A 25,937-nucleotide genomic window follows, 5' to 3' on the forward strand; every position below is an offset into this window, starting at 1 on the left:
AAATAAATAAGGATGTTATTATACATGAGATTATCTATTCATCACTAACATACATGTTATTGCTCAAATTAATAATATATCATCAATGTAGAATATCTTCAAAATTATATCTACCATGAGGCACTTGTTTAAAAGTCCAAGGAATTTAGAACCAGAGTTTCAGATTCTTCAACCAGGAAATGAACTCACCCTCTACTCGCCCAGCGTCATTGTGAGGGATCTCTTCAGTGCGTGTGCCATTTATTCATAAGCACACATGTTGCAGAGCACAGTCTCAGCCACCACTTAGCTGCAGAGATGAGTGAACAGAGAGTAACCTATGCAGAACTGAACCAGGTTAAGGATGGAAAGAGTCGGCACATGAAACCTAAGGGCACTAAAGGCTCCACCCCAGGAACCGAGCAGGAACTAACCTATGCACAGTTAAATCTTCAAAATGCTTCTCAGGATCTTCAAGGGAGTGACAAGAATGACCACTGCAGAGGTAACACATTCAGCAGACACAGTGTAACTGTTCTGGGATGTGTAGCTGGGTGCAGAGGTGTGGGAAAGAGAAGGAGATAAGCTTACATATTTTTCATCTTAAGGATCAGGACTTGATGTTGGAATATGGTGAAAGCTGAGGACTAATTTTATTCAGACATTGCTGTAAGTTGTAGTCTTTGACTAGTAACTTGTAGAGCATTGTATTTAATGAAAATGCACTGAGATTCTGAGAGGAAGATTATGGTAGTAGATACAGGTTTGGGGTCCAAGTGTATGGATATGATTCTTTGTGTGTAAACTGTCCAAACACTTGACTCCATCCCTCCTCAGTGTTTCCATTTCCCTCCCTGCAGCATCCCTGCCACCTCCAGAGAAGCTCATTGCTGGGATCCTAGGGGTCATCTGCCTTGTCCTGGTGTGCACTCTGGTAACATACATAGATTTTAAACACTGTGAGTAAATTTTTCTAAGATTATATGAAACTTTTCACTTTTATGTTTTCGAATGCCTCCAAACATTTCATAATATTATAGAATAGAACTCTCATTTTAAAGTATGTCTTTAGACTAAGTGCAAAATTACTATTCTGAACTTGTCCAAGGTGGACATCTTCAGATGAGCATCTGCATTATTTTTAAAAAGTAGTTTTTTAAGTCGCTTGCTCATTTTTTAATTGAGTTGTGTGTCATCTTGGAGAGGAGTTGTGTGAGTTCTTTATATATACTTTGGAGATCAAACCTTTGTCCGACTTATCATTGCCAAATATATGTTCCTAAATGTTCATAGCAGCACAATTTACAATAGCCAACTGCTGGAGGCAACCTAAATGCCCACTGGTAAATGAGTGGATCAAAAAACTATGGTACATTTACACAATGGAATACTACACAGCAGAGGGAAAGGAGGAGTGAAATAAGCCAGGATGTGAAAGACAAATACCTTATGATCGTACTTATAAGTGGACCTAATTGACAAAACAAACAAGCAAAATACAACCAGAGATGCTGAATTGAAGAACAAACTGACAGTGACCAGAGGGAAGAGGGGAGAGGGTAATGGGGGAGAATAGGGAAGGGCCATCAGGGAACATGTACAAAGGACACATGGACAAAGCCAAAAAGGGTGAGTTTGAGGGTGGAAGGTGGGGATGGGTGGGGTGGGGGGCCTAAGTGGGGTGAAAATGGACACAATTGCACTTGAACAACATGAAATAAATAAAAAACAAGTAAAAATTTCAAAAATGTATTTTATATGTACATATATATATATATATATATATATATATATATCCCATATATCCATAGATATTCTTGTATTATAATTCAAGGCATGCTTTAGGACACCTTATTGAGAAATACAAATTGAGAATATAAATTCTTCATATTGATTAATCCAAATAGTGTAACAGTTGGTGAGGTTTGGTTCTCAAGGCTTTTGAAATATTTTCTCCCAAATTATCATGGGTTCATTAATTTTTCTTGGTAAAATCAATTTTACTTCAGGTTATTTTAATCCTAGACAATATACCACATTTCAAAGTAAGAAACAAAAGTATTATGATTTATGTAGAACAACATTACCTTTTTATAATAATTACTTCTTTTTCTAGCTAATACAATACCAGTGCAGAATAATTCTTCTTGTGTATAATATAAACTATACGTTATTTTAACAGGCAGCCAGACAGGTACAGCAGAGAACCAGACAGGGAACCAGAAAGGCACCTAATTATTTTTTATGTTCCAATATTAATACAGTTCCTCTCTTGTCTCTAACACAGTCAACATTTATAGGTCGTTTTTCATTGGGGGGACATATATTATGATAATAGGCAGTTAATGTACATAAATAATGAATATAGAAGAGTAAATTTCTTATGCAAAACAATGAAGAAATATGCATTTAAATTCATCATACTCATTTTTGTCAACTGGTTGAAAGATAATTTTGGTATTCTAAAAATGTGGTTCCTTTCATTGACATTCAGGACATAGAGAACATGGATATTTTCATTTTGTGTTTGTTTAAATAGGCACATAAATTAGGGAACGAGAGACTGACCCTTCTCTGTGAGGGTGTGTGAGTGTGTATGAGTGTATTATGCTTTATATATGCCAGTCCGTGAGGGGATATGCGTATACTGTGCACTAATTTGTTTATACCTATGCAAATACTGAAATTAATTTTTATTTTAAAATTCATATTGTTCTTGGATAACAACACATAATCTGTCCTCAGCATATCATTATGATCAATGCCCACCAGAGTGGTTTACATATTCCAACAACTGCTATTACATCAGCACTGGAAAAAAAACATGGAATGAGAGTTTGATGGCCTGTGCTTCTAAGAACTCTAACCTGCTCTATATAGATAATGAAGAAGAAATGGTAAGATTTTTAATGTTTCCAAAATTTTATTTAAAAGAATACTTTATTTTATATTCCTAGAGAATTCATTCATATTTTTGTATATATCTGTAATTTATTATAAAGATGATTACCCTTTTATTTTTTGAATCTATAATATTTGATTCACGTTTTATGTCATTGATGTGCATTTGATAATTTTCAGTTCTTGATTTACATAGACAATCAGGCTTCCATAAATGCTTTTTTACTAGATAAACTTTGCTACTTTATTGTACCATGCATCATGGAGACTATAGATGTGACTGTGTGTGCTACAGACTGAAATTGGCCATGAAGTAGATGTTGCCAGCCCGCTGCTGTGCACTTTCTCATAACTTCTCCTCTCTCCTCACTTAACCACTATTCTGAGATTTTATATCACAAATTATCTGTGCTTAATTTTGAGTTTTAGATAATGGGAATCATTCATTGTGTATCTTACATGTCTGCATTAACTCCCATATGATAGTTTTTCAATTAGTCCCTGTTATTGCATTTACCTGAAGTTCATTAATTCTCACTGCTATATTGCATATACCTGCTATTCTATAATCTATTCTGCTCAGAAGAGAGATATTTTTAATATGTGGTTGTTACGAATAATCATGTCATAAAAATCCTTGCATGTCTTTTTTTCCAAATAATATATCTTATCTAAAATTTTATATACAATAACACAATATATAAATTTATGTACCAGAAGTATTATTTTATAATAATATAATAATAACATAAATATAGTTGTTCTAATGGTATATGTGTATAATTAAAATGTACTGCATTTTTGCCTTAGAATGAAATTGCAGGATCAAAACTATAAGTGTATGTAAATGGTCTCTGTACCTTCTAGCTTTTTGTGTAAATACACATTACATCCAACAGCTTCATGATCCAAAACTTAGTACTGCCAAGAATTTTAACGTCATCAGTTCTGCTAATTATATAAAAGCATCATTTTGACACTCATAGGTATTTTCCTCATACTGATCTATTGAACACATCTTTCAGAGCACAAGTCATTATGGATTTCTATACTGTGAGAATGAGAAGTGCCCATTAATGCCTCTTGATCATGTCTCCTGTATGTTACCCGTAATTTTCCTTCTTACAAGTAGTTATACTTTCAATATGACTCTTTTTTGATTTTGTAAGATGCAAATGGCTTTCTTGACTGTTGATTACATTTTGTTTTTCTCATATTGGAATCTTTAATGACCTGGACTTATCAAAGTCACCATAGTCAAATATATCATCTTGGATGTTGGTGGTTATTTTTGATATGTTTCACAAGTTAGTCAAACTTTGTGAACATATTCCACTGCATTACACTTTATGGTGTACCTTTTTTTTAAATTGATGGACTTTTTATATTTAGGTCTACAATACTTTGAGAATTGATATTTTTGAGATGCTGTGTTTGTGATGCTGTGTGAAGTTTGTACTTTTCTGCATCACTACCTAGTTGATGCAGCATAATTTGTAGCAGATGATCATTTCTTCATAAACAATTTTATGTACATGGGTTTGTATATTTAAACATAAATTTTAAGAAGACGGTCATTCATTGTGTCCCAAAATTATTTTTCCGTCTTTTTCTGTCTCTCTCTTTATTCTCAGGCAATAATTACAATGTTGTCGGTTTTACCGAAAAAGTTCTAAAGGTCTCTGCGGCTCCATTAATTTTCTCTCTCTTTCTCTCTACTCTCAGGTATTAATTATTTCTATCACTCCATCTTGATTTCATCAGTTCTTTCCTCTGTGTCTCAATATTTATGTAAATGTATTGAATTTTTTAACATAGGTAATGATTTTTCAACTCACAATATTATTTGATTTATTCATACAGTCTTTATTTCCTTAATTGTTCTGTCACTGACATCATATTTTCATATAGTTATTTGGACATAGTTTTTAAAATAAACATTATGTAAAAATATTTATAATAACAAATATTAAATATTTGTATAAAAAATCCAACATCTTGTCCCAGTGAAAGTTACACTGTATGGCTGTTTTATCCCCTTGAGTATGGAAGGTATTTTTTAGTTTCTTTGCATGGTTTTAAATTTTGGGTAAGTCCACATTTTCAATAACATAATAAAATAAACATGGATCCTCCTACATGCTTACTAGATTTATATTTTTGTAACTTCAGTAAACTATTAATTGTTGAATCATCTCTTTTGAAGTATGCTTACTCAGTTTTTAATATTCTTATTTTATTTTTAGGCCCAATTACTCAGATTCTTCTTGGGTATGCATAGCTCATTTGACAAGCAATGATTTTTAAAAATGTATTCAAATACCTCAAGTCATTATGGCTCCACTCTCTGCTACTTGATGTATTTGTGTGTGTGTGTGTGTGTGAGTTGGTAAGGGAGTCCTCATAATTTTAAAATCAGTTCTCCATCATCTTTGGCTTAATTTTTTACAGGATTATCTTTGTTTCTTCTACACAGCACATTTTTTTCCCCATCACCAAGTAGGTGTAGAGAGTTAATATCACCTCTTGTACTGTGCTCTCACATTGAGTACCTTCCTGTTATATTTATAGCTGGCACTGTCCTTGACACAAACGGACTAGAAAAAGGATGGTCTCCCTCATTTTTAACCTAGTAAATTCAGCACTTTGAACTGAAAAAGGAGTGGGCAGTTTAACCACCACTTCCAAAGTAATCAGACTTTCCCTGTGGCAACACCAGTGAAGTTTTAACATTCCCCAAACAGTAAGAATTACACTTCCTACTCATGAACTGAGATGGGGAATGGGGGAGGGCACATGGGAGCAGTCTTAGACATGAAGAGTACACATTTGCTGTATTTTTACTGGAATCTCTAGCTGCTTTTTTCCAATAATAAATACTCATGTTAGTTTTTAGTGATCAAATTTCAGAGGTGCAAAATTGCAATGTTTGCCATTCACCTAACTATGCTAATACATTTTCTTAATGTGTCCAATATATAAAACTGTATTATAAATGGTGTCTCTCTAACCTACAAAAAATTAACTGTATTTGTTTTTTCCTTTTTGAAATCATCTTTATTTAGGTTGCAAATGTACAGCTTAGTTACTTAATATTTTATTTGATCCCATTTGAAGTGTCATAGCGTGCTGTATAAAACATTGCCTTTATCAAACTGCTATGTAAGAATACTATAAAATACAAACTATAACCTATATAATTTTCTTTCTATCGTCTGATTAGAATGTTAAAACATCATTGATATGAGTCCAATCTGGGTAGGTCAGATGGTTAGAGCATCAACAGAATACACTCAGGGTGCTGGTTGATGCCCCATCATGCACAAACAAGAAGCTCCCAAGGAATGCCACACTAAGTGGAGCAACTAACTGATTGCTCTCTCTCTGTCTTTCTGACAATCAATAAAAATAAAGTAACAAACAAAGCAAACAATCACATTTATTTAAAAAGGGAAGTGAGTTAATTACATATATCTAATTTTTTAAATGAAGAATGGTATAAAATGGTTACCTATGTATGAAAACTAAGAGTAGCTGAAAAGCTTGTGAATTTGAATATTGAAACTTTCACCAAGTAGTTCTTGTTTAAATTGCCAGTTGTGAAAACAGTCACAACAATGCCAGGCACAACATAGAGAATATAGTCAACAATATTCTAATAAATATGCGTGGTGTCAGATGGGCCCCAGATCCATGGGGGTGGTCGCCTCTCAAGGTATACACAGGTCCAAAACATTTCAAATGTTAACAGTAAAAAAAAATAACAAATTTTAAATAGTTGCTTTTCAAAATAAGTTCTCTGAAAATATCACTGTCATATTTTTATAAGGCCCATTTATTAGTGTCCAAAATCATTGTCATTGTTTAATATCAACAAAACCTGCATTCAAATTCTCAACATAGAAATAAAAGCCAGAGGCCAAAGAATTATAACACAGTCATTTAAAATGCAAAGGTTCCCTGACTGGTATGGCTCAGTTGGTTGGACATTGTTCCATAAAGGGAAATGTCACTGGTTTGATTCCCAGTCAGGGCATGTGCCTGTGTTGCAGAATTGGTCTGGGATCCAGCATAAGAGAGGCAACCAATCGATGTTTCCCTTTCTTTCTCGCTCTCTTCCCCTCTCTCTAAAAATAAATAAATTGAGTCTTTAAAAAATAAATAAAATAAAATATAAAAATGTAGACTTTTATTTTATTCTCCCACGCTAGTGCAGTTGTAGATGTGTAGTTTTCTTTCATGCCTTGTGCATCTCACAGCAACATGCGGGGTTCTCTTTCTCATGTTCTACTGCCCTTGATGTTTGCTTGTTGGCTTGTTGAATATGCACTACTAAAATTTTCAACTTTGGCTTCTATGCCATCATACCTCTTTGCTCATGAATTGTCATTCCCAGACCTTTAAAAAGTTCATTCAGGTCCATAATACCAGCTTCAAGTTGCCTAAGAGAAAACTCTTTCATGAAGAAGGTGGAGGTCATCCTGTGTAATTCCTTCATCCTGCACCTGACCTTGAGGGTGAGGTTACCTTTTCCAGAACACAAAAGGAATTCCTTTCTTTTGAGCTCTCCTCGGGAATACCACCAGATGCTCTGGCACAGGCTCCCCACTCATGCAAAACACTCTTTCTCTTTCTCAGCTTCTGGCCTTTGGAGAGTTGGTCAGTCATGTTGTGAATTCAGCCTCTAAGAATTAACCTGTATTTTCCTTTCACACTGTTCACTGAGGGTGGCAGGAAGAGATACACACTGTTCCATGGACGTATCTGTTTCTTTGGCCAGTTGTTCAGAAAATTGTGGCTTCTGCTGCAGCTGCTGTCTCAACTCAGGTGATTCTTACAGTGTTCCATGTTGATTCAGAGTCCTTTACATATGCACACAAGATGGTGTGATCCTCTGGATATTGGATATGCTGGGTCAGCTGGGTGGAGTGACCAACAAGTCCTGGACCTCAGGACACGGTTGATTGCTTATTCACTAATGTCATCAGTGTTGGTGGGCTGTGCAGTTTACTTAGCTGTCACCTCCCCCTCTAACTATGAGCCAACTTGATTTGTTTTTACAAATACAGATTAATATACCAGGTTTTTCTCAATTTCTCATAAAATTTGTTTCCCCATAGAATTTTTTGAACATTTTTGAAATGTTTGCATGGATTGGACTGTCCCAGAGAAATAATACTAATTCTTGGGTGTGGACAATTGGCACAAATCTCTCTTCTGAACTGTAAGTTTCTTTAGAATGCATATACTATATTCCCTCATGCTTTGAAATCAGGAAATAATCTTAGAAATAAAAAACAATGTGTGAACAAGTATATGAAGAAATATTAAAGTGATTTTGTGGAAAAGTTTTAAGAAATATTTAGATTTAGTATGTAAATATTACTGTAAATAAATTATTTATTAAAATGTTGTTATATATCACCAGATTAATGATTTATTATCTCTGCATTTCAGATTTTCTAAAACTTCCAAATTGGACAAGAATTGTGTATTTGGGCATTTCTACAACCACACGTTCCATTCTAAATCCTGTTTAGAAAACGAAACATATGTTTGTAAGCACCAGGCACGTTAGCTTACACAAATTTGGTATAATGTTCCTCTCACCATCCTTAAAGAACACATTTCTAGTTTCTTCAAGAATAGTTTTTGTAAAACTGATTTTTAGTAACTTGTTTTGAGGTCAGGTTTAGTTTCACCAGAAACATAAGAGGAAGGTACTGAGGTTTCCCATGTTCCCCGTGTCCCCTGCAAGCCGAGCATCCCTATTCTCAGCATCACTCAGGAGAGTGGGACATTTGTTACAGAGAGTAAGTCTGTACTGACACACTGTAGTCACCTAAAGTCCATACTGTATCTGATGTTTCATTCTTGGTATTGTAAGAAAATGTTTTAAAGGATTTTATTTATCCCCAGAACAGAAGGGAAGGAGAGAGGGAGAGAAATATCAATGTATGGTTGCCTCTCATGCATCCCCTGCTGGGAACTAGCCTGAAACACAGGCAGGTGCCCTGACTGGGAATCAAACCAAGATCCTTTGGATTGCAGGCCTGTGCTCCATCCACGGAGCTACACGAGCCAGGGCTGATATTGTAAAATTGTTTTAAAATCTGTATTTACATTAATCTTTAAAAATATATATCCAGGTACATATTAAACATTTTTAAATCTTCTATTTTTATTAAAATATATTAAGTATAAGTTTTGAATTATAATATTAAGTACTGTTATTTCTAAGTCTAAAATGACATGAATAATTATAGACACATTTTCAGTATAATTTTCCCCCCGGCCTTTGAATGATGAAAATGAGGACTGAATGTATCAGAATAAAAAGGTGTGTAAAGCAGTTGAGACAGGAAAGAAAAACCAGGGATGATTTAAGGAATTATTAACTATTTGTTGGGGATAGCCTCCAGAGAGGGGTAGAAAAAAGTACAAAATGTACCAAGGAAGATGACCAAAAGGGAGAGTCATATGAAACCCAGGGCTACCTCCTCAGGGATTGGTTTTAGACTTTCTAAAAAATTTTAATTGTTGTTCAAGTACAGTTGTCTCTATTCCCCCCCCCCCCCCACCATTCTCCCCAAATCCAGCCCTCCCAGCTTCCCACTCTTGAACTTACTGCCCTTGACTTCGTCCATGTGCCCTTTATACATGTTCCTGAAAACCCTTTCTCCTTCCCCCCCTTATTATCCCCTCCCACACTCCCTTTGGCTACTATCAGCTTGTTTTATATTTCACTGTCTCTGGTTGTATTTTGATTGCTTGCTTGTTTTGTTCATTAGGTTCCACTTGAATAGGTGAGAACCTTTCAATAAGTGAGATCATATGGTATTTGTCTCTCACCACCTGGCTCATTTCACTTAGCATAAAGCTCTCCACTTCCTCCAAGCTGCTATAAAGGGTAGGAGCTCCTTCTTTCTCTCTGCTGGGTAGCATTCCATTGTGTAAATGTAAAATAGTTTTATGTAAATGATCCATTCATTTCCTGATGGGCACATAGATTGCTTCCAGCACTTGGCTATTGTAAATTGTGCTTCTATGAACATTGGGCTGCATATGTTCCTTTGAATTGATGTTTTTGGATTCTTAGTGTATAATCCCATCAGTGGAATTGTCAGGTCAAAAGGCAGTTTCATTTTTAATTTCTTTGAGGAAATCCCATACTATTTTCCACAATAGCTATACCAGTCTGCATTCCCACCAGAAATGTACTAGGGTTCCCTTTTCTCCACAACTTCGCCAGCACTTGTTATTTGTTGATTTGTTTATGAGGGCCATTCTGAATGGTGTGATGTGGTATATCTCATTGTGGTTTTAATTCACATCTTTCTAAGGGCTAGTGACACTGAGCATCCTTTCATGTGTGTCTGGGCTCTCTGTATGTCCAACTTGGAGAATTGTCTGTTCAGGTCCTTTGCCAATTATTAAATTGGGTTGTTTTTCTTCCTGCAGTGTAGTCATGTGAGCTCTGTATATATTGTAGAGATCAGACCCTTGTCTGAGGTGTCACTGTTGAAATATATTTTCCCATATGGCTGGTTCCCTTTTCATTTTACTGATGTTTTTTTATCCATGCAGAAGCTTTTTATTTTGATGAAGTCCTATTTGTTTATTCATTCTTTGATATCTCTTGGTCTAGGGGACATATCAGTGAAAATATTGTTGCACAGAATATCTGAGATTTTCCTGCCTTTGTTTTCCTCTAGGACTTATATGGTGTGGCAACTTATATTGCTGTGTTTAATTCACCTTGGGTTCATTTTTGTGTATGGTGTAAGTTACTGGTGAAGTTTCATTTTTTTGCATGTAGCTGTCCAGCTCTCCCAACACGACTTGTTGAAGAGGCTATTTTTATTCCATTTTATGCTTTTGCCCCCTTTCTTCAACACAATTCTTATTAAAATACAATGGGATATTTCACAGATATAGAACAAACATTTCAAAAATTTATATGGAATGATAAATGACTCCAAATAGCTGCAGCAATTTTGAGAAAGAAGAACAAAGTAAGACAGGTCACAATACCCAACATCAAACTATATTACAAGGCCACTGTAATCAAAATAGTCTGGTACTGGCATAAGAACAGACATATAGGTGAATGGAACAAAGTAGAGAAATGAGAAATAAACCCATGTCTTTATGTTCAGTTAATATTTCACTGTTTTCATTATGAAAGGTGTATTGGAAAGCATTTGTTCTTTTTCTGTTTCCTGGAAGATTTTGTATGAAAATACTATTTTTTTAATTTGTTCATCCTTTTTACTATTTTCTCCTTTTCTGAACTTATTATTATTAATATTATTGTTTAGTATTGTTTCACTATTACAGATGTCCCCATTCCCCCCCTCTTTGCCCACATCACCCAGTCCCATCCCCCTTCTTTCTGGCCATCATCACACTGTTGTCTAAGGTTATGCACATAGGTTCATTGGCTTATCTCTTCACAGTTTTTCATCCAGTCCCCTTCACTACTCCTCTCCTCTGACAGATGTCAGTCTGCAACATGTATCAGTGCCTCTATTTTAATTTGTTCATTAATTTATTTTGTTCTTTGGATGCCATATATGAGTGAGAGCAATGGTATTTGTTATTTCCTGACTGCCATGTGGTAGTTGTCTTTTCTGATTTCCCTCACAATGGAAACCACAGAAATTAAAAGGGTTATAAAAGATTGCTATGAAATATTGTATGCCAACAACTGGACAATATGAAAAGGTGGAGATATTTTAGAAACATACACTTACCAAGACTAAATCAAGAAAATATAGACATTCACGTTGACCAATTACTAGTAAGGAGATTGCATCTGTAATAAAAAATTCCCAATAAAGATGAACCCAAGACCACATGGCTTCTCTGGAAAATTTTACCAAACATGTAAAAGAGAATTGACACCAATTCTTCACAAGCTCTTCCAAAAATGAAAGAGGAGTGAGCACACCCAAACTCTTTTCATGACACCAGCATCATCCTGAAACCAAAACCATTGAAGGGCACTGCTTGAATAGAAAACTACAAGATAATATCCCTGATAAATTTAAACGTAACAATTCTCAATAAAATGCTAACAAACCAAGTTTTGCAGCACATTAATAGATCATTCACCATGATCTGATGGGATTTACACCTGGGATGCCAGGATGACTTAACATAGACAAAGTAATTAATGTGATACATCAAATTAATAGGATGAAGGAAAATAATTATATGGTTATCACGATAAATGCAGAAAAGTATTTGACAAAATTCATCATGTACCAGGATAAAAACTCAAAATATTGGACATAGAAAGTACATATTGTAACAAAAGCAGTATTATTGTGTACATCAATGACAGAATTTTTGACAGAATTAAAGATATCAATACCATTTACAATAGAATCAAGAACAGTAAAATACTAGGAATGCATTTAACTAAAGAGGTGAAAGATCTCTATGCAGAAAACTACAAGACATTTATGAAAGAAATTGAAAACATAAATAAATCAATGGTATTCCATGTTCATGTACTGGAAGAATTAATTGTGTTAAATTGCCAATACTACCAAAATCCATCTATAGATTCAATGCAATCCCCATCAAGATTTAAATGATATATTTCACAGAAGTAGAAAAAAAAAGCCCTCCTACATATATGACTTTGAATAGTCAAATACATCTGAGGAAAAAAAAAACAAGCAGGATTATCACACTTCTTGGTTTTAAGCTATACTATAAAGCTATAGTCATAACATACTGTATGATCTCATATGTAAAATCAAAAACAACAAAAACAGATCAGAGAAAAAGAGATCAGACTTGTGGTTGCCAAAGGTGGGGATTTTGGGGAGAGAATGAATTAAAGGAAGGTGGTCAAAAAGTCAAAATTCAGCTCTAAAACAAATATGTACTAACGATGTAGGTACAACATGACTATCACTAACCCTGCTGTGAGATATGCTGTAGTTTCCCCAGTGTCTGCAGGGTTTACCTTACAAGACTACCAGGAGATGCCTGAAACCATGGAAAGTACTGAACCCTGTTGTATACTGTGCTTTTCATACATGTACACACCTATGATAAAGTTTAATTAATAAATTAGGCACATTAAGAGATTGACAGTAATAATAATAACACAGAACAATTATAACAATATAAAGTAAAAAGCTTCATGAATGTGGTCTCTCTCTCTCTCAAAATATCTTACTGTGTTGTACTGACCCTCCTTTTCCACGTAATGATGTGAGATGATAAAATGCCTACGTGATAACATGATTTAGGTTGAATAACATAGGGATTGGACATAGCATTAGGGTGCTGGTGACCTTCTGTGAATACCACAGATAGAGGGATATTAATTTTTGATGATGATAGGTCATCAAGTCATGACAATATCGATGCTTTGGTGTTGGGGGCAGACCATCTCAGTGGTTAGAGCTGGAGAGTTAAATGGGTTTTTGATGAATACTTCTGGTACGACACTATAATTGGAAGTTGCTATGTCTTTCTTTTCATTTAATGAATGTGTTGCTGCAAAGATTGTAATCCTTAGGTGATCATATGGGTAACTTTAATGCTGCATCCCACACAATGATTTTTAATTCCAGGAGGTCCATGAAATAAAGGAGAGTTGAAAACAAGCACTGTGATACCACAACAGCCTTGCTCAGAGATTTTGAACAGAAATGCTGTAAGAATCTTTAAAACATGTAATACTGTTTAGTCAGGGACACCAACCTCTTTTCCCTTAGATTGTCAAATTAAAAAATGACAACAACCAACACAACAATCTCCATCCTGTGTGAAAGCACCTCCTTCAACCATAAATATACAGGTCATTAATAGAGTTGAATGTTATTGATCACATCACATAAGAAGCTTGTATCTGATTGGTTAATTCCCCGTACAGAAATCCAGAAAGTATCCAGGCATGTAATATGAAAAATAGAGACACTTATTGAAGAAGATACAGGATACGAGAAATCTTATACAAAGGACAATGGTGTCTCAGTCCCCTTCCAAGTATGTACCTAGGGACCTCACACAGTTCTCCCAGGATCTCTTCCACTGTTCAAAATACTCTGCAATATCTCTTCTTTCATTTGTCATCAACTGTGCCATTGTATTTTCCTGAATCTAATAGATGGTGTGAAATCTCTTCCTTTTTAAAGGTGATTGTAGTTTTTGATAATCTAGGGTTTCACTGGGGTTGGCAAGGTTGGAGGATACCGGTCCTGTGGCAGTGTGTGTGAGCAACCCTGGCCAAGGGTGGAGGCAAGGGGCAGGTGACCAAGGCACTTGGCGGTGGTGGGCATCCCTGGAGTGGCAACCTTCCAGCTTTTCAGCTATTATAAGACTGCTGTAGGACTTCTGGCCAAGATGGAGGAGTAGGTAGATACACTGTGCCTCCTTGCAGGCTCAAAGTAAGGACAGCAACAATTTAGAAACAAGATAACAACCAGAACCAACAGAAAATTTAACTGTATGGAAATTGGGCAAACAAGGAGTTAAAATAAACATATTCATCCAGACCTGTAGGAGGGGTGAAGTTGGGCAGCAGTGCGGAGGAGGGTTGTGGCACAAAAAGTGGTGGCACCAGGCATGTAAGGCATTCTGGGCATAGAAGACCCCAGCAGGCAGATCCTGGGTGAGCAGGTGGTGGCTGGCAGACCCCCCACACTAGGTGACAAGGGGAGACCCAGTGAGACAGCGATTTTGCATCAAGGCACTGTGCACAAAGCAGCTGGCTGGCCAGTCAGTCCCAGGGTCCCAGTGCCAAGAAATAGAGCCTCTGGGCACTGATGGAAAGCACCTGTGGGAGTTGAGGCACAGGGAGAGACTCCCAGCCTCACAAGAGAGTTTGTTGGAGAGACCCACGGGGTCCTAGAATGTGCACAAGCCCACCCACACAGGAATTAGCACCAGAAAGGCACAGTTTGCTTGGGGTAAGTTGGCAGAAGGGACTGAAATCCCACAGAGAGTGGAGCAAGTGCCATTGTCCCATCTCAGACCCTGCCCCCACATATAGCATCACAACCCAGCAACTGAGTTGTCCCAACCTGGTGAACACTTAAGGCTCCACCCCTCACTACATAACAGGTGCTTCAAGACAGAAGAAAAACAACGGCCAAAATGAAAGAACAGATCAAAGCCCCAGAAAAAGTACAAAATGATGAAGAGATAGCCAATCTATCAGATACACAGTTCAAAGCACTGGTGATCAGGATGATCACAGAATTGGTTGAATTTGGTCACAAATTAGGTGAAAAAATGAAAGCTATGCTAACTGAAAGAAAGGAAAATGCACATGGAACCAATAGTGATGGGAAGAAAACTGGGACTCAAATCAATGGAGTGGACCAGAAGGAAGAAAGAAACAACCAAACAAAAAGGAATAAAGCAACAAGAATTCAAAAAAATGAGGAGAGGCTTAGGAACCTCTAGGACATTGTTAAACATTCCAACATCTGAATTATAGAGGTACCAGAAGGGGAAGGGGAAGAGCAATAAGAGGAAAAGTTATTTGAACAAATAATAAAAGAGAACTTCCCCAATCTGGCAAAGAAAATAGACTTCCAGGAAGTCCAAGAAGTTCAGAGAGTCCCAAAGAAGTTGGATCCAAGGAGGAATACACCCAGGCACATCATAATTACATTAGCCAAGATTAAAATAAAGAGAATCCTAGAAGCAGCAAGAGATAAGGAGGCAGTAACCTACAAAAGAGTTCCCATCAGACTGTCAGATGATTTCTCAAAAGAGACCTTGCAGGCAAGAAGGGGCTGGAAAGGATTCCAAATCATGAAAGGCAAGGACCTACATTCAAGATTGCTCTATCCAGCAAAGCTTTCATTTAGAATGGAATGGCAGACAAAGTGCTTCTCAGATAAGGTCAAGTTAAAGGAGTTCACCATCACCATACCCTTAGTTTATGAAATGTTAAAGGGACTTACCTAAGAAAAAGAAGATAAAAACCATGTATAGTAAAATGACAGCAAACACACAATTATTAACAATAACACCTAAACAAATACAAAAACAAACTAAGCATACAACTAGAATAGGAACAGAACCACAGAAATGGAGATCATATGGAGGGTTAGCACCAGGGGAGTGGGAGGAGGAGAGAGGGGGAAAAGGTACAGAGAATAAGTAGCCTAGATAGTAGGTAGAAAATAGACAGGGGGAGGGAAAGAATAGTATTGGAAATGTAGAAGCTAAAGAACTCATGACACATGGACATGAACTAATGTGGAGAAATGTGGGTGGGAGAAGGTGTGCAGAGTGGTGGGGAATGAAGAGGGGAGGGAATGGCACAACTGTAATAGCATAATCAATAAAAAAAAGAAAAGAAAATTCAGAAGTTGTGGGGTGCCAAATCTGGGCTTTAGGGGTGCTGAGTCACCTGGGTGATTTGTTCCACTGAAGGAGTCTGCACGAGATGTGATGCAAGAGCAGGTACATTGTTATGATGAAGCCGCCAATCACCAGAAGCTCGTAGCTGCTGCCCTTTGTCCTCAAGGGGTGTACTTGTGATGGACAACTCATTGCCAATCAAAAAACACAGGTAATGTGGTCTTGATCTTGCTGCAACTTTGCTGTTCCTTCTTCAGGTGTGGAGACCCAGGTGACTTCCATAGTGACAACTGGGCCTTCATTTCTGTATCATAACCACAGACCCACAGTTCATCCCCAGTTTTGACCATCTTGAGAAAATCTGGTTCATAGGTAGCAGTTTGAATCAAGTCATTAGCAACTGCAGCATAATGTTCCTTCTGCTCCGATAGCAGAGGCCCCTGAAGGGATTTTCCTGTGCCAAGATCCTGTATCAAAATCTAAGACACAGTAGTCTTTGGAATCCCCAGATCAGCTGCTAGTTCTTGCATTGTCAGTTGCCCATCTTTGTTGATTGCAGACCTTACACGCTCAACATTCTCAGGTATTCTGCTTCTTGTAGACCGTCCAAAACAGATTTGCGTTCTTTTCATAGATTCTCGACCAACTCTGAAGCATTTCTGTCACACTTTATTGTTTGTACTGCACTCATTGCATCATCCTTGAAAACCTGAATTATCTGAGTAGTTTCCATGGAGGAATATTTAAGCTTATCACAAAATTTGGTTTGGATTCGTTGCTCTACACTTTGCTCTACAGTCATTTTGAATGTGACAGTCACACAGTACACAGGCTCAATCAGTGGTGTCTACTGCCCCTGTCAAATAGTACAGTGCAGTTGTCATTGTTCACGTATGTGCATTCTAGTCCACTATCTTTGGCTGCCATATTACATCAATGTCACACAAACCATTTTCCTTATATTAACAATGGCTGGATATTTTTCAGATAGACCTCGTCATATACACGTATGGGCACCTGATATTTTAAAAAGTCACATTGAAGCAAAAACAGTAGGTAAAACTATTATTATTTTTTCATAAGTCAATCAAAACTATACCTACTTTTAACTAGTTAATTGTGCCATCAGAGGTGAAAGGTCAAAAATCACTGGTCTGATGACACAGACAGCTGCTATGTGATTAGTAGTTGGGTAACACAAACACTGAGTACCCTGAATATTCTTTATACCATTTAATTCTTACTGTATGAGAAGGTGGTTGTTAGCTGAATCTATTGTGCTAATCATTTTGCAATATATGCAAATCAAACATTATGCAGTAAGTTTTCTTTGATACTCATGTCATTTAACTTGTCTTTTAGAAGTATACTTTTTCTGTCCTTCCCATTTTTTTAATACGGAAAAAACATTAAATTACCTTTGTTTTTACCGTACATAGTTAGATTTGCACTTCTGTCATTTAAAACAAATATTCCTATTGAATTACACACAATTAGTAGTGATTTGAAATTGAATCAACAAAAATATAATTATTAGTTACATAATAATTTAATTTCTGCCATGGTGATCTAGTTCAATATTGTTTAATGTTTTATATTTCACAGAGATATTATCTTTACCAAGGGAAATCAAAATAACAGTTAATAACAATGAAATGAATGAAGGAATTTTAAGAACTAAGGCAAGAAATTGAAAAGAAAAGTATGGGATTAGTGATTGAGACAGTTACCATAAAGGTAAAAATGTAACCATTTTTCAGAATATCAGCAACATGCATCATTAAATATCTATTGTTTATGGAATTATGATTTTAAAATGGTTTCCATTCTAATAGAAATGCCATAATGAGAATATAAGGAAGAAAAACATGTAAAGCTGAATTTAAATAACTCTGTGTAGGAGTACAATTTAAACATACAAATAGTCTTAACAAGGCCTAAGATTTCAGAGTCTGTGATGAAGATGGAAGTAAGCTCACAGCATAAGCGGTCCAGTCTTTGTCCCCTAATACCTTTCAGAGTAAGAAAACAATTTCCAGATACATTTGCCAAAGGACATACTGAATGACACACTATCAGCCCAAAGTCTCCTAGACTCTGGATGGGTGTGATGAGATACACAGTCTTCAAAACAGCCCCAGTGTAAGAATTTCCTGTTCAAACTTTAAGTGACACATTAATGAGAAATCTACATTTTCCACTCATGCTTCACTCTGAGCCTTCACAGGTCAGTCTGTGAAGACCACAGATTGTTTACAAGTTAGCTGGTCTCCCACTAAAGGATGCAGGACGTTCTGGCTTCCAGAGGTATGTGTGTGTCTCTCCTCTCCTGTCTCTGTCTTAGCCCATCTCATGTAGGGGGAGATTACAAATGCTAGATGTGATACAAGAGATGCATGATTAATATACAATCAAGTCAAAGAGGACATTTGTATTTTATTTAAATAATTTACAGTAAAATTCAAGAATAAAATATAAAATATGGTGGAGAATGTCTTGAACTACTCAAATTCTTGCCTGTGGAGAATTACTCAAGTTATATACACAAGAATAACTGAGTGTGTCAATAAAAACAATTTAAAGTAAAAATTCTATGAGAATTATGAAAAGGCATGGCTATTCTTTGACTTTATAAGGAATACAGATACAATTATATATTATTTAATATTTAACCCAGACTTTAAAAAGAGGTTTTTTCAATAAATTATGTAAGTTATGGAGGTGAAACATAACATTTTATGCACTTGATTAGATTAAATAAATGTAGTTGGCTTTCAGTAAAAATCAGGATGAAGTACTCTCATAAAATTCTAATTGAAGTGTCGTTGTAAACAACCAAAAGACTTTCTAAATTTGAGCCACCATTGCTAGAGAGGGTACCACACTGATAGACACTTTGCCTAATGAATTAAGCACAGCATTCAAGTGGTATGGATCAGAAATAACATTAAAAGTGAGTTCAAATTATATTAGCATAAGTAAAATATTATTCAGAGTTTAAAAATGGTGAAATATTAAATGTTTTACAGGTATTATGTCTACATGTTTTTATTCCCACTTTATATTAGTAAACTAAGTTGCAAGACACTAAGTCATTTTGTAAAGGTCATACATTACAAACTTCAAAGCCAGAATTAATTTTAGAACTCACTGGCCACACAGCCTGTTGATTGAATTATTAAATTACAGTATCTGATTCACTACTATGGCTCACATAAATGAAGATGCCCTGATTTTAACATGCATGGGAACTGTCTTCAAGTTTGAAACCACAGTGTTCTATTATATATGATCTACACATATTTATTTCTCATTTTATGCTTTTATATCTTTGCCCTTAACTCAGCTGCCAATTTCTTGTGTAACATAAGTATTTTGAAAATGTCACTGTTGTTTTCTTGTCAAAAATGTTTAGGTGTTGAATAAGTGTAGTGTGACAGAGATTTTTTAAACATGTGAAACATTTTTATTTGTAATGATTTATCATTCAAAATCAAAGATCATTTGATAACAGCCCATCCACTTTAATGAATAAATATATATCACTATTAGTGCCCCATCTTGAGGGCACTCAGTCTTTAATCATTATTCAATTTCAAATTTATCATAAATATTGTGAGTCTCTTTTTTTCTAATATAGCATTTTATTTTTCATACTAGCAGTCTGATGGTGTTAAAATATTTCTGTGAAATCTGACTTTAAATAAATAAGGATGTTATTATACATGAGATTATTTATTCATCACTAACATACATGTTATTGCTCAAATTAATAATATATCATCAATGTAGAATATCTTCAAAATTGTATCTACCATGAGGCACTTGTTTAAAAGTCCAAGGAATTTAGAACCAGAGTTTCAAATTCTTCAACTAGGAAATGAACTCACCCTCTGCTCGCCCAGCGTCACTGTGAGGGATCTTTTCAGTGTGTGTGCCATTTATTCATAAGCACACATGTTGCAGAGCACAGTCTCAGCCACGGCTCAGCTGCAGACATGAGTGACCAGAGAGTAACCTATGCAGAACTGAATCAGGTTAAGGATGGAAAGAGACGGCACATGAAACCTAAGGGCACTAAAGGCTCCATTCCAGGAACTGAGCAGGAACTAACCTATGCACAGTTAAATCTTCAAAATGCTTCTCAGGATCTTCAAGGGAGTGACAAGAATGACCACTGCAGAGGTAACATATTCAGTAGACACAGTGTAACTGTTCTGGGATGTGCAGCTGGGTGAAGAGGTGTGGGAAAGAGAAGGAGATAAGCTCACATATTTTTCATCTTAAGGATCAGGACTTGATGTTGGAATACGGTGAAAGCTGAGGACTAATTTTATTCAGACATTGCTGTAAGTTGTAGTCTTTGACTAGTAACTTGTAGAGCATTATATTTAATGAAAATGCACTGAGACGTTCTGAGAGGAAGGTTATGGCAGTAGATACAGGTTTGGGGTCCAAGTTTATGGATATGATTCTTTGTGTGTAAACTGTCCAAACACTTGACTCCATCCCTCCTCAGTGTTTCCATTTCCCTCCCTGCAGCATCCCTGCCACCTCCAGAGAAGCTCATTGCTGGGATCCTAGGGGTCATCTGCCTTGTCCTGGTGTGCACTCTGGTAACATACATAGATTTTAAACACTGTGAGTAAATTTTTCTAAGATTATATGAAACTTTTCACTTTTATGTTTACGAGTGCCTCCAAACATTTCATAATATTACAGAATAGAACTCTCGAGTGAAATAAGCCAGGATGTGAAAGACAAATACCTTATGATCGTACTTATAAGTGGACCTAATTGACAAAACAAACAAGTAAAATACAACCAGAGATGCTGAATTGAAGAACAAACTGACAGTTACCAGAGGGAAGAGGGGAGAGGGATAATGGGGGAGAATAGGGAAGGGCCATCAAGGAACATGTATAAAGGACACATGGACAAAGCCAAAAAGGGTGAGTTTGAGGGTGGAAGGTGGGGATGGGTGGGGTGGAGGGCCTAAGTGGGGTGAAAATGGAGACAGTTGCACTTGAAAAATATTAAATAAATAAAAAACAAGTAAAAATTTCAAAAATGTATTTTATATGTACATATATATATATATATATATATATATCCCATATATCCATAGATATTCTTGTATTATAATTCAAGGCATGCTTTAGGACACCTTATTGAGAAATACAAATTGATAATATAAATTTCTTCATATTGATCAATCCAAATAGTGTAGTAGTTGGTGAAGTTTGGTTCTCAAGGCTTTTGAAATATTTTTCCCAAATTATCATAGCTTCATTAATTTTTCTTGGTAAAATCAATTTTACTTCAGGTTATTTTAATCTTAGACAATATACCACATTTCAAAGTAAGAAACAAAAGTATTATGATTTATGTAGATCAACATTACCTTTTTATAATAATTACTTCTTTTTCTAGCTAATGCAATACCGGTGCAGAATAATTCTCCCTGTGTATAATATAAACTATACGTTATTTTAACAGGCAGCCAGACAGGTACAGCAGAGAACCAGACAGGGAACCGGAAAGGCACCTAATTATTTTCTATGTTCCAATATTAATACAGTTCCTCTCTTGTCTCTAACACAGTCAACATTTATAGGTCGTTTTTCATTGGGGGGACATATATTATGATAATAGGCAGTAAATGTATATGAATAATGAATATAGAAGAGTAAATTTCTTATGCAAAACAATGAAGAAATATGTATTTAAATTCATCATACTCATTTTTGTCAACTGGTTGAAAGATAATTTTGGTATTCTAAAAATGTGGTTCCTTTCATTGACATTCAGGACATAGAGAACATGGATATTGTCATTTTGTGTTTGTTTAAATGGGCACATAAATTAGGGAACGAGAGACTGACCCTTCTCTGTGAGGGTGTATGAGTGTGTATGAGTGTATTATGCTTTATATATGCCAGTCCGTGAGGGGATATGCATATACTGTGCACTAATTTGTTTATACCTATGCAAATACTGAAATTAATTTTTATTTTAAAATTCATATTGTTCTTGGATAGCAACACATAATCTGTCCTCAACGTATCATTGTGATCAATGCCCACCAGAGTGGCTTACATATTCCAACAACTGCTATTACATCAGCACTGGAAAAAAAACATGGAATGAGAGTTTGATGACCTGTGCTTCTAAGAGCTCTAACCTGCTCTATATAGATAATGAAGAAGAAATGGTAAGATTTTTAATGTTCCCAATATTTTATTTAAAAGAATACTTTATTTTATATTCCTAGAGAATTCATTCATATTTTTGTATATATCTGTATTTTATTATAAAGACTATTACTATTTTATTGTTTGAATCTATAATATTTGATTCACATTTTATGTCATTAATGTGCATTTGATAATTTTCAGTTCTTGATTTTCATAGACAATCAGGCTTCCATAAATGCTTTTTTACTAAATAAACTTTGCTACTTTATTGTACCATGCATCATGGAGACTATAGATGTGATTGTGTGTGCTACAGACTGAAATTGGTCATGAAGTAGATGTTGCCAGCTCGCTGCTGTGCACTTTCTCATAACTTCTCCTCTCTCCTTACTTAACCACTATTCTGAGATTTTATATCACAAATTATCTGTGCTTAATTTTGAGTTTTAGATAATAGGAATCATTCATTGTGTATCTTACATGTCTCCATTAACTCCCATATGATAGTTTTTCAATTAATCCATGTTATTGCATTTACCTGAAGTTCATTAATTCTCACTGCTATATTGTATATACCTGCTATTCTATAATCTATTCTACTCAGAAGAGAGATATTTTTAATATGTGGTTGTTATGAATAATCATGTCATAAAAATCCTTGCATGTCTTTTTTTCCAAATAACATATCTTATCTAAAATATTTTATATACAATAACACAATATATAAGTTTATGTACCAGAAATATTATTTTATAATAATAATATAATAATAACTTGTAAATATAGTTGTTCTATTGGTATATGTGTATAATTAAAATGTACTGCATTTTTGCCTTAGAATGAAATTGCAGGATTAAAACTATAAGTGTATGTAAATGATCTCTGCACCTTCTAGTTTGTTGTGTAAATATACATTACATCCAACAGCTTCATGATCCAAAGCTTAGTACTGCCAAGAATTTTAACGTCATCAGTTCTGCTAATTATATAAAAGCATCATTATGACACTCATAGGTATTTTCCTCATACTGATCTATTGAACACATCTTTCAGAGCACAAGTTATGAATTTCTGTACTGTGAGAATGAGAAGTGCCCATTAATGCCTCTTGATCATGTCTCCTGTATGTTACCTGTAATTTTCTTTCTTACAAGTAGTTATACTTTCTATATGACTCTTTTTTGATTTTGTAAGATGCAAATGGCTTTCTTGACTGTTGATTACATTTTGTTTTTCTCATATTGGAATCTTTAATGACCTGGACTTATCAAAGTCACCATAGTCAAATATATCATCTTGGATGTTGGTGGTTATTTTTGACATATTTCACAAGTTAGTCAAACTTCATGAACATATTCCACTGCATTACTCTTTACCTTTTTTTTTAAATTGATGAACTTTTTATATTTAGGTCTACAATACTTTGAGAATTGATATTTTTGAGATGCTGTGTTTGTGATGCTGTGTGGTAGAGGTGAAGTTTGTACTTTTCTGCATCACTACCTAGTTGATGCAGCATAATTTGTAGCAGATGATCATTTCTTCATAAACAATTTTATGTACATGGGTTTATATATTTTAACATAAAATTTAAGAAGACAGTCATTCATTGTGTCCCAAAATTATTTTTCCGTCTTTTCCTGTCTCTCTCTTTATTCTCAGGCAATAATTACAATGTTGTCGGTTTTACCGAAAAAGTTCTAAAGGTCTTTGCGGCTCCATTAATTTTCTCTCTCTTTCTCTCTACTCTCAGGTATTAATTATTTCTATCACTCCATCTTGATTTCATCAGTTCTTTCCTCTGTGTCTCAATATTTATGTAAATGTATTGAATTTTTTAACATAGGTAATGATTTTTCAACTCACAATATTATTTGATTTATTCATACAGTTTTTATTTCCCTAATTGTTCTGTCACTGCCATCATATTTTCATATAGTTATTTGGACATAGTTTTTAAAATAAACATTATGTAAATATATTTATAATAACAAATATTAAATATTTGTATAAAAAATCCAACATCTTGTCCCAGTGAAAGTTACATTGTATGGCTGTTTTATCCCCTTGAATATGGAAGGTATTTTTTAGTTTCTTCATGGTTTTAAAATTTGGGTAAGTCCACATTTTCAATAACATAATAAAATAAACATGGATCCTCCTACATGCTTACTAGATTTATATTTTTGTAACTTCAGTAAACTATTAACTGTTGAATCATCTCTTTTGAAGTATGCTTACTCAGTTTTTAATATTCTTATTTTATTTTTAGGCTCAATTACTCAGATTCCTCTTGGGTATGCATAGCTCATTTGACAAGCAATGATTTTTAAAAATGTATTCAAATACCTCGAGTCATTATGGCTCCACTGTCTGCTACTTGATGTATTTGTGTGTGTGTGTGTGTGTGTGTGTGTGTGAGTTTGTAAGGGAGTCCTCATAATTTTAGAATCAGTTCTCCAATCATCTTTGGCTTAATTTTTTTACAGGATTATCTTTGTTTCTTCTACACAGCACATTTTTTCCCCACCAACCAAGTAGGTGTAGAGAGTTAATATCACCTCTTGTACTGTGCTCTCACATTGAGTACCTTCCTGTTATATTTATAGCTGGCACTGTCCTTGACACAAACGGACTAGAAAAAGGATGGTCTCCCTCATTTTTAACCTAGTAAATTCAGCACTTTGAACTGAAAAAGGAGTGGGCAGTTTAACCACCACTTCCAAAGTAATCAGACTTTCCCTGTGACAACACCAGTGATGTTTTAACATTCCCCAAACAGTAAGAATTACACTTCTTATACATGAACTGAGATGGGGAATGGGGGACACATGGGAGCAGTCTTAGACATGAAGACTACAAATTTGCTCTATTTTTACTGGAATCTCTAGCTGCTTTTACCAATAATAAATACTCATGTTAGTTTTTAGTGATCAAATTTCAGATGTGCAAAATTGCAGTGTTTGCCATTCACCTAACTATGCTAATACATTTTCTTAACGTGTCCAATATATAAAACTGTATTATAAATGGGATCTCTCTAACCTAGAAAAAATTACCTGTATTTGTTTTTTTCCTTTTTGAAATCATCTTTGTTTAGGTTGCAAATGTACAGCTTAGTTACTTAATATTTTATTTGATCCCATTTGAAGTGTCATAGTGTGCTGTATAAAACATTGCCTTTATCAAACTGCTATGTAAGAATACTATAAAATACAAACTATAACCTATATAATTTTCTTTCTATCGTTTGATTAGAATGTTAAAACATCATTGATATGAGTCCAGTCCGGGTAGGTCAGATGGTTAGAGCATCATCAGAATACACTCAGGGTGCTGGTTCATGCCCCATCATGCACACACAAGAAGCTCCCAAGGAATTCCACACTAAGTGGACCAACTAGCTGATTGCTCGCTCACTCTCACTCTCTCTCTCTCTCTCTGACATATCAATAAAAATAAAGTAACAAACAAAACAATCACATTTATTTAAAAAGGGAAGTGAGTTAACTGCAT

General features: G+C 35.2%; 1 protein-coding gene and 1 long non-coding RNA gene across 2 annotated transcripts in view; both read left to right on the forward strand.

Moving 5' to 3' along the window:
• The window catches only part of LOC114513858 (NKG2-A/NKG2-B type II integral membrane protein-like), a 260,653-nt gene that overhangs the window by 212,751 nt on the left and 21,965 nt on the right, over positions 1-25,937 (forward strand).
• Positions 413-2,205, forward strand: LOC118499142. The gene is made up of 3 exons (XR_004901661.1): positions 413-484; positions 840-938; positions 2,183-2,205. It is a non-coding gene; the product is annotated as an uncharacterized LOC118499142 (long non-coding RNA).

Source organism: Phyllostomus discolor, chromosome 2 (assembly GCF_004126475.2).
Source record: "Phyllostomus discolor isolate MPI-MPIP mPhyDis1 chromosome 2, mPhyDis1.pri.v3, whole genome shotgun sequence".
Taxonomy (NCBI): Eukaryota; Metazoa; Chordata; class Mammalia; order Chiroptera; family Phyllostomidae; genus Phyllostomus; species Phyllostomus discolor.